Genomic DNA, 12,059 nt, shown 5'->3' with positions numbered 1-12,059 from the left:
CATGCAAAGTATATAACAAATTCTTGTTTGTCTGAAATAAAATTGGAGTTTGTTACACACTTTACATGACAAAACACTGCCATCTGCTGGTGGCCAACAATAATGCACACAAGATCATTCATAACCCATCACAACCAACACCAAAATGGGAAATACTTTATCTGTTAAAAAGGGGGGTGATGATAACTAGACAGAGCCCATATTTTTTACCCCTGCCCTACCTCTTTAAATATATGTTTTAAAAAATAGCAGACCATGGACGTATTTATTCACAATAATTTTGTTAGCATTTGTGTTCATTACTGTTTTGAATGTTAGCATTGATGGCCGCATTTTGTGCCCTAGGTTTATACTTGAGTCAATGTAGTTTTCCTGTTTTTTTAAACAAAAATCACTTTATTGTTACATAACTTTCTTGTAATCTGCTAAAAACAAAGAATGGTAGAAGGTCTGCAGTGTAAGCCAATCAGGACTGTTTTTCCCAGTGCTGGCACTTTAACAATTCTCCACACCAACCCTGCTGACTAGACAGTGAAAGAGAAGCAGTCATCACACTCTCTCCTTCATATTCTTTATTACCACATTTGCTTGTTGCTCACTTTTTGCAGGGCAAGATTTGCATATCTTTATGGCTACCTGAATTTGTGCTGCAGACATTTAACATGCATGCAGTTTGCATTGGTGTTAACCTCAGCTTATGTAAATTTCTTTCTATTCATCATTTGAAATTTGCAGGTTGGTGACTAGAAACAAATTAGAAAAAAATCACTATGTAAACCCCCCCTTAAACAAACAGCTGTTATATAACGTATCCTGTACTGGATATACTGCGGATTCTTTATTGTACCATCCTACAGCAAAAGACTAAGTAGGCATTCAATAGGAATTCATATTCAAATTTTCCTTTCCCTTTAGAGAGTCTCTCTCTCTCTCTCTCTCTCTCTCTCTCTCTATATATATATATATATATATATATATATATATATAATCAACAGAGAAAAAATAAAATGGGCTTAGAATTGTTATATGCTACTCTCTACCAATGACATAGATCTGAGCTTTTTTTTAACATGCATTCAGCTCCTCTAACAATGGACCTTTCAATCATTATAAAAGATTTATAATAGCAATGAAAGAAAGAAATTTTCCCATGAGCCACTGCATACACTTTTCTGTTTTACCAAACTGTATATTATAAAGTGAATATCATTTCCCTCTAATGGCAGATCATGACAACAGTTTACCTGATAAATGAAATCTGCCACGTCGTTCTGTATCTTTCTTTATTTTTAAGCTGAAAGAGACGAGTTGCCTGAAAAAACGTTCTGGAATGAGTTCTAGGAGCATCAATGTCTAACAGCATCTGATAGCTGAGTGAAGCCCTGAGACACTGGTGACAGGCCAGTGATTGCAGTAAATAAGGTCCTACATATCCGCAAGACCTAAACGTGTTGTATGGTGCAGCAATCTGCCTGCTTTCATAGTAAAAAAAACACAAATAAATAAAATACTGTATCATTGCAGAAGAAGTATTTATTGGTTTATGTATGTATAGGTTTGTGTGTGTGTATGTTAGGGTTCCCACAGATAATAGAAGGTTTAACCACAATTTTATGTCGGTTAGTGGTTTTTGAGTCTGGTGGCTGTTCTTTAAAAATATATATGCTATATTCATACTGGTTCTTGCATATCAGTTTTATTGCTCATAAACACTTAAAAAAAGTGGTTAACATTGGACAGAACAGGTCCAATGTCCTTTACTTGATAGGCAGCAGGAGGTGGAAGCATGGTGGTTTGCTTCTCTCGCTGCCCCCCATAGACTTAAATTGTTGCTACTTGAAAATGCTTAAAAACACTTGCTTGCATATGTTTGTAATCATGTTTTGTATGCCTTGCAAAGCCTTATTTAAATAAATAAAATATTAAATTAAGAAATAACAGTGTGGGGTTAGCCTTTATATTAACACCAGACCCTTTAACTTCCCTGGCAGTATTACCGAGTGTGGCTCGGGATTAATTTTATGTACCAAAAGCAGTAACCCCGAGTGTACCATTATAAAGATCCTACCTGCTCCGCATGATTCAGCAGCATCCTCAAGCTTTTGTGTCCCCTGGCATCGCATCCCTGGTGTGATCGATGGGATGCGCAAAGTGTCCGTACACTGGGGAGGCGTGGCGTGGTGGAAAATTTAAAAGCAGATTACGTAGTAACCTGCTTTTACCATATTGATAACAGTAAAAAAAAGATAAAAAATAAATCCAAATAATAAATAATTAATTAATACTAATGTATTAACAATATTGCACCCTTGTTTGGACATACCCATACATTCCCATACCCGGGTATTATTCCTAACAATTACAGGCCTGCATTAATAAACAACAAATTTCCATGCAATGTACAATGTACAGCTTTTGACTTCAACAATACTGACATAATCAGACCACCAGGTTAATAGGAATAGGACCCCCAATCCATAAAAAGTCCTTTGAAATCTGGATTTCCAAAGAAGGAAGCGGGCAAAAAGCTTGTAGTCCCCTTCAGCTTGCCAACACCAGACCTCCATCTTCCCTCAAGGGTGGCAAGGGCCAAAATTTTGCGGGAGGGTCTCATGCCCACAACATGACCCTAGCGCTGTGGTGGTCTGTGACTGAAGTGTTTTTTACCATCTGAATGTAACCTTAGAACAAAAACTAAAATGAAATAGATTGCAGTATACTAGTCCTTAGATGTCATGTCTGCAGAAAAAAACATTAATAAAAGACATTAATATTCTACCCAAAACTAAAGACTACAGAAAACGTTTTGGCTTTGTATATACTTCAAGCACTTATCCTCCTTCCAGTATCATCTTACGCTAGTAAAAAGTCAGAACAGTGACCTGAAAACTGTTAACCATCAAAAAACTTCTAAAAGTAGGTCAAGTGTTCCTTTACCATAAGTGCATTCCCTAAACAGTTTATTTATTTGTGACTTACATTTTAAAATATATAGTTTATGCATAATTAAAACACAGCAGCATTAAAATCAATAAGCAGGGAAAAAAAACAGGATTGAAATAGATTCAACAGATGCTCGCGTTTAGTGAAATGCCATAAAACTATAAAAAATAAGTCCAAATATTGTGAAATGTTTTTCATGTGCTAGAGTGGATGCCAAGAATATTATATGTACAATATGCTCCATAGTAAAAAAGAAAATGCAAAAAAAATGCAAATCTAAATGTATCTAAAAAATATGAAACATACTGTAATAATAGTTCTGCTCCCGACAGAAAATATAAAATTCAGAGAAGAATGAATACCAAAATATGACAACAAGTAAGCTTTCATTTTATAATTTGCACTTGAAAATGACAGATGATAACTGATTGATTATAGGCAACAGCTTTTATATATTTTCTTTTTTATTCGTAAATTGAAATTCTGTAAATGCCACTGTGCCAGACTGACTTAGTATTCAGCAGCTCTCTATCAAGTACAAGGGCAATAATAAAATAAGCAGACCCACCTTGCATTTCAAAATTCAAAAATATCACACAACCATCATTTTACATGCATTTGAAATAATCTTGGTCAGTGCTGATGCTACTTCAGTCTTCAGGTCTTTTTAACTGGGGGCACCACCCGGCACTTTTTGGATCACAATACAGGTAGTCCCCGGGTTACATACGAGATAGGGACTGTGGGTTTGTTCCTGAAGTTGAATTTGTATGCAAGTCAAAACAGGTACATTATTTTATTAGATGCAATTAGGACAGATGTTTGTCTCAATTTATTATTAGACAGCATGGTGTCAGTTACTGTATAAAATCCTCACTGTGAGTTAATCACAAACAAAGCATAAAAGAAAAAATCTTTATGGAGCCTTGACATTCATTAACTTCGGGAGCAAGCTGTGCTTTGATATGCAAAAAGAAACAACTGCAGAGGCTGCAGAAAGAGCTCACCCCCCTAAGATCACCCACAAACTCAGCTCAGCAAAAGATTTCTTCTGCAAGTCATGCAAACAACCCTTTCCCCCCAAGTCCTGCACAGAGCGGGAAGGGAAGCCCCGTTCCTATCTAGGAGGTGTCTGTATGTTGGATGTCCTTAACCTGGGGACTACCTGTACAGGGGCCTCCACCCGCCTACAGCTTCTTCCCACCCAGCTTAAAAGAAATTTGTGGAGAGAATGCTGTACTCATTACCTGCTTTGTATTCATGAAGCCATACAGCTGATCTGCATATAGCCAGACCTAAATGTTTCTTCAATGTTCCTACGGAAGCAGTTATAAACCACTCTTCTCTGCATCAGAAATGTGGTCTAAAAAATGGTTGGCCAGTCGTGGACTCTCCTATATGTGGAGCAGATTTTAGAGTCAACTGCAGCATTTAATGAATGCTTTGTCAAGCAGATGAGTACAACTGTGAAGCAGTTTTCTGCACCATAAAGGATTTTGGGCCATGGCCAGCCACTAACAACAACCACAACTGCCATATGGTTTATAAATAATACACAGAAAGGAAATTACAAATGACATGCCTGTAATGTGTGCTAGTAAATGTCCCGTTTTTACTCAAGGGATGTTTGGAAGTTTAATTCTATGCTATGGAGGACAAATCTCCGCCTGCTGACCACCCTCCATTAGGGGAAAACTGAAGAGGACTGAGAGAGTCACTGATTAGCCAGAAGTCATCAGAAAATGGTAAATACAAACATCCAACATCATAAATGCCTCTGAAGGGGACTTAAATAGCGTAAAATGGTCCTTGAATGGGAGAGCAAATTAGACTAATGCAATCAAATGGATAAATCAGATTATATTATCTGTTGGTTTCTGTAGTTCACTAGCATGTTGAGACTTGAGTTACTGAAAACAAATATTGTTTATTATTTATTCTTAATAAAAAATGTATTTTATAACAATGTATTCAGCCCTGCAAAACCTAAATAAATGTGCAAAAATAAATTAAGTGTGTATTTTTCAAGTTACAATTAGTACATACATCAAAGATACATATTTATTTTAAGTTCGATATCCAAATGCCTGTTATTGTCACAGGGTTTGGATCTCCCAACGCGTTTCGTCTGTTATAGGCTTCTTCAGGGGTATAAATTTGCAGAGATTGTATGATTTCTATAATGTACAAATACAAGATATAAGCATATAGCATATAGATTGTCAAAGATTATTGAATAATATAGTTTTGTTAGAAATCCAATTTGTAATAAAACATAATAATCCTTCTTTTATATGGATGTCTAGAACTTAATAATTCCACAGATAGCTACAGAAAAACCTCAATTGAACAATCAACATCTCATTTAAAACTTTCATATCTGATGTTTAAAAAAAAAGTTCTAGACATCCATATAAAAGAAGGATTATTATGTTTAATCTTTGACAATCTATATGCTTATATCTTGTATTTGTACATTATAGAAATCATACAATCTCTGCAAATTTATACCCCTGAAGAAGCCTATAACAGGCGAAACGCGTTGGGAATCATGCGACCGTAACAGGTCCCCTTCTTACCTTGTTTTCAATCTTTATATGTACTTTGTATGACATTGGAAGGAGTCTTATGTCTAGATTAAAGTATCCAAACCCTGTGACAATACCAGGCATTTGGATATGGAACTTAAAATAAATATGTAACTTTGATGTATGTACTAATTGTAACTTGATAAATACATACTTCATTTATTTTTGCACAAAAACCTCCTGAGCCTGAAACCTCTTTCTTTACCCCTCTTCCCCTTATACCTTTACTATGAGCTCTAGCTGCACAATGAGCCTAATTTATTAAAGCTCCCCATTACTAGAGAAAACAAGACTTTCATGGGTGAACCTGGATGATCCAGCAAACTTGAAACAGAGCAGGTCCAGGATTGAAACAATTTGTCAACAAATAGCAAATACATTTTAAGAGATACATTCCAATGTTGCTCAATAACCCAGATGCACCCATGGTAGTCTCCCTCACTCTTGGAAAGCATTAATAAATAAGGCCCAATGAGTTTTTGAATTAGAAAGGTTTAATTCCAAGTGTAATACTTATAATTTACATTAATCAACCTGACTGTGTTAAGGGTTTGCCTTGTTTGATTTTGGGTTTTGTTGGGTTTTAATTCTGAAAGAAGAAAACATCTAAACTTACAGTGGGTGCTAAACAAATCGACTATTAAGATTGAAGCCTCAAAGTAAATATTGAAGCTGCCTAAAAAGGCTTTGATGTGATTATATCTGTGAGAAATCAAAATATCATGAAAATCTTCAGCCAATAATTGTACAGGTTAGAAAGTCTTTGTATGCCGTCAGCCTGGTCATAAATGTGTATTAAAAATGGATGACTTGAAGAAAACTAATAGAAGAAAAGACAAATGTAATTAAATTACTGTAAGCGACATAAGTAAGGAAAGTTTGCAAACATGATAAAAATTCAAAGAAATTTAAGAAATCTAAACAAAGCTCCTTGTCATATATAGAGATCTATTCAGATTCCAGGATTTATTTTTAAACCTGGACTTTGAAAAATGACAGAAGCTAATTAGTTGGTATAAGTAACAAGAAATCTTTGCCTTTCACCCATTTTATGCACATCAGGCTCCAAGTGTTTTTAACCCTAATTTTTTCAGAATTTCACAGGAATTGACACTCTGGGTATATTATAATATAAGGACAGTCATCTTTAAGTATAGTAAATTTACAGAAAAATTGCTTGTACTAAAAATAATTCTAGGCAAGTAAGTGAGGAATATCTGACACGTAACATAGCCGATATCTCCGGCAAGTTTCATATTTCATGAATATAGAACCTGCAGTCCTGTAGACAATTATTCTTCCCTCTTTTGTTATTCTAATTTCAAAAGTGGGGGAAAACTGCGGCAATCTGTAGTTTGACAGTGACATGTACAAATTCCTTCCCTGCCTAATTATGGTATATTCTTTCAGGATTACTTCCCATCACTACATCTGTTAATGTAGCACGATAATTCCATGATTTATGGAGCTATGGTGGCTTCAGTGTCAGTAAAATACATCAAGTGTTTTGGGAGCCAGAGTCATTATACAGATGAGTCATAATGAAGATATTCCAATGAGGACAGAATTAGCTCTTCTCATTCTATCATTGCTATTCTACTTCTGTTAAGTGACCTGTTTTAATGATATGGTAAATATAAATATATGATATTGTAGTTTGGCACTACAGTGAATGGTTGGATCTTACAAGAAGAGTATATAGTTCTTTACATGCTAGAATCTTCTGGCTGCATTTAAAGGGTGCCTTAAATGACCTTCAACACGGTGGTTCCAGGAGGTTTTACTCACAGAGTGCTTTGCTTTGTTATCCGCCTCAGAAAAGGTTCAGATGTGTAGAAATAGAGTTTTCCCCAAAAAAGCTTTCTATATCCAAATTCTGGCCACCTAAAAGGTCAAGCTGGTTTTTAAGAACTGAGAGGCCAAACTGATAATGCAGATCGAAAGCTGTGTCAGAAGCCAAAGCGCCACATAACTCTTAACCTCCCTAGCGGTAACCCCGAGTGTGACTCGGGGCAGAAAAAAGTTGCTACAAGTGGTAACACCTAGGGAAGGTTAGTAAATAGAGCGCTTAACTGATCCGCCGGGGTCCCGCGCCATCCAGCGCCGCGATCTCCGTCTTCTTTCTTCTTCCTGCTTCTGCATCCGATGATTTTTTTTCATTAAACTTTTTTTAAATATTTAGATTTTTTTATTTTATTGTTTTTAAATGATTTTGTGTTTCAAACTTTATTATATTATACTGTAAAATACATTTTCATGAAAAACAATGTACCACTTTTAGACATATAAAACCGGAAAGAAATGAACTGCTAGGGAGGTTAATATGCTCAACAGATCCTAATCAAGCCATATGTCCAATTAGTAATATGGCCACTTTTGACATTACACTACTCTACAAATCAGGATCTACCATGCCATACACAGGGTACCTGCAGCCCAGGTAGATGTGTATCTGTAGCTCCATCCACTCATAGCTCCAAGAGTTTACCAAGCCCTTGCTTGCTATGATAGCTTGGATTATGAACAGCAACAAAAATCTGGAATAATATAAAATCTAATCCCTGCTGTTCTAGCCAAACTTTTATAATAGTTTTGGCAAAGCTTTATTTCAAGGGCACACACACAGATCACCAGGTGAAGGACTTTTCTCCTGTGCAGAGTTATGAACAAGTTCAGCTTCAGCCTTCTGTAATGTGCAGGAGAACTTTAATAACTTTAATAATATGTCAGGATTGACAGATACATTTCTTCTTCTGCTGAAGGAACCTATGCTATGTACTTCTTCCCTGTGAATGAAAGGATCATTTCCATCACTAGAGGCAAGATTTGTTTCTTCTTGCCCAGAATTTAGTAAGGAAAGCACTATAGTCCTACCCAGGCACAGAACAGGTTAACCTTATTTACCAACATCTATCTGTGAACAGCTTCTACTGCTTTCATAAGTCAACTTCAATGTGATGTCTAGGTTAAATGTAACACAGCAACAGAAAAACAAAGAAGAAAAAAACAGCTAGAGGCTATTTATGGACCAAATTACTGAAAAATAGCCAGTCTGTCAATCTTGATAATATCTGACAAACAAGAAGTGCAAACGATTCCAAAAAATATTAGCAAAATCCCAAATACAAATGAAGCTCAGCTATCAAGAAAGTAGCTGTCCAGCATTTCAGTAGCAGGCCCAACAGTGTCTAAAGATTGGACTGCATGGTATTTTATGGTATTTTTGTGAGATATAGAGATCTGTAGTCTATATACTGTTTTGTATTCAGGATGTGAATATATTATAAATTCTTGGCATACATCCAAACCGATCATCTTTGAGATGGAGCTATCCAAATGTGTAAATAATCCCAAGAGACTTACACCAAGGAGCTGTGTTTACCAAATTAACTTCACATTTATTTACAAAGTACTGTATGCTAAACAAAAGGTTTTCCACTAGTTCCTTAGGTAAACGCTTTTTCCCTGATACCAAATTTAAATAGTTTAAGCAACAAATAAAATATTTGGATAGCTCCTCTTTCCCTGCAGTACTGAGTTTAATTCATTTTGGGCCTCTATTTGCACAAAGTTTGTATGCCATCCCTTTGAACTTTTTTGTGCTTTTTGTTTCTGCAAAACTGGCCTTAAGCAAACCACCTCAAGTATATATTCATCAATTTGCCTGTATTGGGGGCATTATATTGTACATTTTTTTTATTAAAAGATCTTAAATTTACATATACAATAGTTATAATATATGCATTAGATTGTAAGCTCCTATAGGAGCAAAGACTCATGCAAGTGATCTACTCTAGGAGGCACTGCAAAGCTGGTTGGTGCTAATAAAAATTTCTATAATAAATAAACTGAAGTGGTAAACTACAGTAGTAATGTTATCCAGGAAACACTGTCCCTGGGTTAAAGCCACTCAATGAACTTCATTATGGGATTTCAAAAGCATTAATAGAGTGTTCTCTGTGCATCTGGATATAACTGCCTGATACACATCTGTAATGAGCTCAGAGAGAAGACCATACAGGAACTACTCAAATGTAAATTGTAACAAACCCTGATTCATGGACAGTTAAAATATCGGCAGCTATAGGGCAGCCATAAGGTTTTTACCTTTTGATGCAGCCAGCTGGACAAACTGAATTCCAGGGTGAAGCGTAGCAGCAATCCACATGTAATCGGTGTATTCAGTAATCAGTATAGATATAAATGTGATATGTTTGACTGAAGTGTACCTTTGTTTCCTGATTATCTATCATCTTACATACATTTTATTAGCAGTGTTTTAAAAAAAAAGGTAATATTCCTTTTATAAGCTTTTATTTCCATACACACAAATCTGAGCTTCCTCTTTCATCTGAGCGCAGATAATGGATCTTTGCTGTCTGATAAAGGTCGATGAATACAACATTTTTAGTTTTGAATCCCTATTGACACTTAGGAACATCAGGAAACAAACTTTTTTTTCAGCATGAGATGCTGCATTTCCCTAAAGAAAGCAGTTTTAGAAGTATACAAAGCACAAGATTTTATAAAATGGAACAGTTCAACCTGTCCTTCCCCAAGGCTTAGAACAAAGAAAAGTCAAATCTTTACAGAACTTACCGTATGTAGAACTAGCAGCTTTGATACCTGACCACAGACTATACAATTGATATGTGATTAGGCAAAACGTATATTTTTGCAGAATCGTGGTGTTGTTTTGAATCATGCATAGAGATTTGGCTAGTGAGAATTAAAGCTGATTCCTACCCTCAATCTAGTAAATTTGCACAGACTCTGATCTGAATCTGAATGCTTCTCTGATCATTGAAAAATTAAGAAACATGAGCAGGGTAATTTAAAATTCAGCATTTTCCAGATTTGCTTATTGCCTTTTAGTCTTCACTACTAAATGTGCTATAGATTATTGGTAACAGAATAAAATTGCAGCTCCTATGTTTTTCAAATTCTGTTTATATTGATCAGGTTTAAGAATCAATGTCAATTTTGTAATATTTATTTTTTAAATAAACTGGGGAATAAATAGAACTTATTTTAGTTTTTCTTCTGTTATTTTGGGCTCTGACCGAGAGCATTATCATCCTTTCTCAACCTGCTGACTGGTGACAATGGTTTCACCAGAAAGGTAAAGGTAAATCTTCAACAAGAACACAAACAAAAAGGAAAATCTCCCCTTTTGGTAAAGCAATGTTAGTAGCACAGGACAGGTACATTTATTACAAGGGCAGCATGGTGGCTGAGGGGTTAGCATTCTGGCTCTTGCAGCAATGGGTCCCAGGTTTGAAACTCGGCCTAGACGCTATCTGCATGGAGTTTGCAGGTTCTCCCCATGTTTGCATGGGCTTCCTCCCACATTCCAAAAACATGCAGTTATGTCAATTGGCTTTGCCTCTAAATTGACCTTAGACTGTGTTAATGACATATGACTATGGTAAAGGCATTAGATACTATGCAATAATAATAATTTATTACAGAGTCTCAAATAGTAGAAAAACAAACAAACCAGGAATCCAATCTTGTTCCACCAAAACTAAGAAAGAAAAGTTTTGACTAGACATATACTAAGACATTTATTCATTTTGCAGAAGACAAAATTAATTTTAAAGTAAAGGAAAGTGTCAGGACTATTTAAAATGTGTAGATCTTAGTCATTTCACCCATTCTGCACATTCTGACTCCATGATCAGGGCCAGTATGATACAAATTAGGGCCCCATATACACTGTCATACAGCGCTCTATCTCTACTTCTATTCTGCCAACTGTAGCTGCTGTCAGGCTGAACTCGAATGGTGCTCCCCCCTCCCCATTCGTAGTGCATTATTCTTTTGGACAAAAATGTGCATAAGAGATATATATATCTCTCATGCACATTTTGCTTACCAAAAAAATAGCACACAGTTGTAATACATTTTGCTGCCTTAACCGTTAAAGGTTATTGGGTATTTGCAACAGATTAAAGGACTATTTGGCATACAAAAGATTAGGCCGCTCAGGGGGAAAAAAAACTATATACCAGGGACTACATCTGTTTAGATTTTAACCTATCCCGACTACTGAATGGATGCCGTTTCCATTGTTATTTGCTTAGAGAATAAGCCCTTGGGATATCACAGGGATTCATCTATCACTGGTACACACCAGAATGCAGAAGACAAACCCTGAATGTATTGCAAAATCAATCTAGTTATTTTGTGTCCCCTAGAAGACTTCTTCCTGAAGATCCAGACATTAGAGATGTGGTTATATAATTGCTTTTAGCAAAATATTTAATAAACATTTTCCTCTGAACATGTGTGCATGGTTTCCCAGCTGTGACTCGCGATGTGTAAATGAAAGTGATGTTCAAAGTACACCAGGAGACTGTGAGATGTGTTTTAATAATATGTTTAATAGATTTCAGAACATTTTCATTTCCCAGGGTAGAGGTAGGACGAAGAAAAATATTATTAAAAAGTATATATATATATATATATATATATATATAGATAGATATATATACACATATATATGTAATTGTGTATGTGTGAAAT

Source organism: Pyxicephalus adspersus, chromosome 1 (assembly GCF_032062135.1).
Source record: "Pyxicephalus adspersus chromosome 1, UCB_Pads_2.0, whole genome shotgun sequence".
NCBI lineage: Eukaryota > Metazoa > Chordata > Amphibia > Anura > Pyxicephalidae > Pyxicephalus > Pyxicephalus adspersus.
The sequence above is the reverse complement of the archived record's forward strand: the minus strand, read 5'-3'. Positions refer to the sequence as shown.